The sequence below is a fragment of the Lissotriton vulgaris genome, chromosome 3_1 (genome assembly GCF_964263255.1).
Source record: "Lissotriton vulgaris chromosome 3_1, aLisVul1.2, whole genome shotgun sequence".
Taxonomy (NCBI): domain Eukaryota; kingdom Metazoa; phylum Chordata; class Amphibia; order Caudata; family Salamandridae; genus Lissotriton; species Lissotriton vulgaris.
The window spans coordinates 1,973,411,940-1,973,414,280 of NC_141689.1; positions in this window are offsets into that span (position 1 = coordinate 1,973,411,940).

Consider the following 2,341-nt stretch of genomic DNA (forward strand, 5'->3'; position numbering starts at 1 on the left):
CGATATTGCTGGCTCCCTGTGCATCCGCCTTGTTAGTGGTTTTATTTATACTAGAGCCATTAAGTTTATCGTCAACATCTTTGTCCTTATCTTTATCTTTATCTTTGTTTTAGAGGTTAACACGATGGATTTATCTTTTAGCATATTTGAGGGAGGTTGAATTGCCTGTTGCTTACCGACTTGCTTCTCCGTAAGGCCAGTTTTCTCTGAGGCGTTTGAGTTGGAGCGCTATATCCTTGCTGCCACTGCTGGAGCTATTGGCTTAAATATCAGCGCACCCCCTTCTTCAGCTCCTGCCCCAGCTCCTTCCTTCAGAGGTGTGCCTCTGGTCGTTCTATTCTGTCTTGGCATGTTCTTAGGCACCATTACGCTGCAGCTCTTCCTTCTTTCTTTGCGGCAGTGTTCCCTCTCATGTTATTAGCGTGTTATTAGCGTGTCGGCGTATCTGCAGCGTATCTGCCAAAGTGGAATCGAAAGCCAAAAGACAAGACAAGAGCCAAAAGCCAAAACAAATCAGCTTCCCGCTATACACAACAAACAGACGGCAGCTAGCGACCAATTCGTTTTCAAATGCTGTCGCCGGCCTCTTTCCTCTTTCCTCGATTCCTTTGCGTCCCTTCCTATCAATGGCTTCTCACAATCTCCGAACTTGAGCTTCAAACCGGCTTCGAACCAACACCTCGAGCCAGCACCTGGTTACAGCTAAGCCCCCACACTGCAGATACAGATACGCTCTTGTTTGAAAGTCTTGGAAGCCTTGAGGATCACTACAACAGCAATGAGGCAATCAGCGCTGGCTGAAGCAAGATGGCGGATTGAAGACGCCACGGAGAGGACGCTCCCGCAGGAACTCCCAAACTAGAGGTTACTGGCGATCGAACGCCGAAAATGCAACCGCAAAAAACAAAAGACTAAAGACTACAGCCTGATGTTTCTTTTCTGAGAAAATGTTACGGAGAAAGTGCTACGTAGAAGGTGCTACAAAGTTTAACAAGGGCGCTACAATTATAAAGTTAACTTGTTACAGTTGCTGCCTTGGTGCTATTGTAGTGTTTTAAGTGGAATGTACCTGCTGTGCGGTGCCGATGTCGGAGGCTGCATTTCTGTTCGAGCAGGAGCTGGCTTGGAGTTGGCTGGCTTGGGCTCGAGGCTCACTGGCTTGTGCTCGAGGCTCGAGGTTTGGAAGGAGTGCGATTGGAGGAAGGTGGAAGGCGGCAGCTACGGCGAGCTAGCTGGTAGCTGGAAGCCGGTGTAGAAGGCAGGGAGAGAGCTGGCGAGCAGCGGGGGAGCCGCTGGGAGGTGGAATCGTGAAGACGTTTGTTTTGGTCTTCGAAGAGTCACTGGGGAGGCAAAGATGGCATGGACCGGCAAGGACCGTGATTGACCATGATTGACCATGATTGACCGTGTTTGACCGTGTTTGACTGTCCCTCTTTCTTTTGTTCGGTGTGATTTTTTATACAAGGATACACAAAGGATACACAAAGGTTCTGCAAACAAAACTTTCAAGTAAAAATTAAAGGAACTTGGTCAAGAGCTTACAAATACGTATCTGGTTTCACCATTGGTTGAACTTTGGATTGTGTTAGTTGTACTTTATCTCCTGCTATGGATCATTCTTGTGTTAAGATTGGGAAAGCTGATAGATGGAAAACACATTAAAATGGACACAGCAAGTAAGAACATCTACTTGCTCCTGAAGCCACACAAATCATCTCATCGTGAACAAAGAGACCTGTCATCAGTAAACATCACAGCGGTACCACTAACTGGTGGAATAGCATGGGATACAACTGATTATGAAATGTATGGCCCTGTTGAGCTGCTTAAGATTCCTCATCAATTTAAGGTTTCCTTGAGTGATTTCGTCTCACCTAGCACATTTTCTGATGATTGGGACTTTGAGACTGTTAATAATATGATGGCAGACTTGGAAATGTCAGCAAAATTTACAAAACATGAATACTTAGAAGGTTCATCACATTATGAAGAAATGTATTGTTTTAATCATTTTGGCCACCATTACTTGCATACATCTGCAAACCCTAGAAATGTTTTAACTAATAATCAAGGGGAAAATTGTCCAATATCTCCAAAAGGTAGTTCTAAAATGTTTCCTAGAACATTTCCATATTTCACAGGTTTTAATGTTACAAACCCCAAAAGTTTTTACTTTAAAAATGGGAATAAGACAGGCATGAAAAGTATGTTGACAAATACTAAACACATTTATTCTGCTGCCTTTTATGCTCAATTGTCCACCTTAGGCTTTGACTTTTGGAAAGACAAGATTGAGACAAAAACAGTTTGGGGCACAAAAGACTGGCAGGTACAAGGTTTA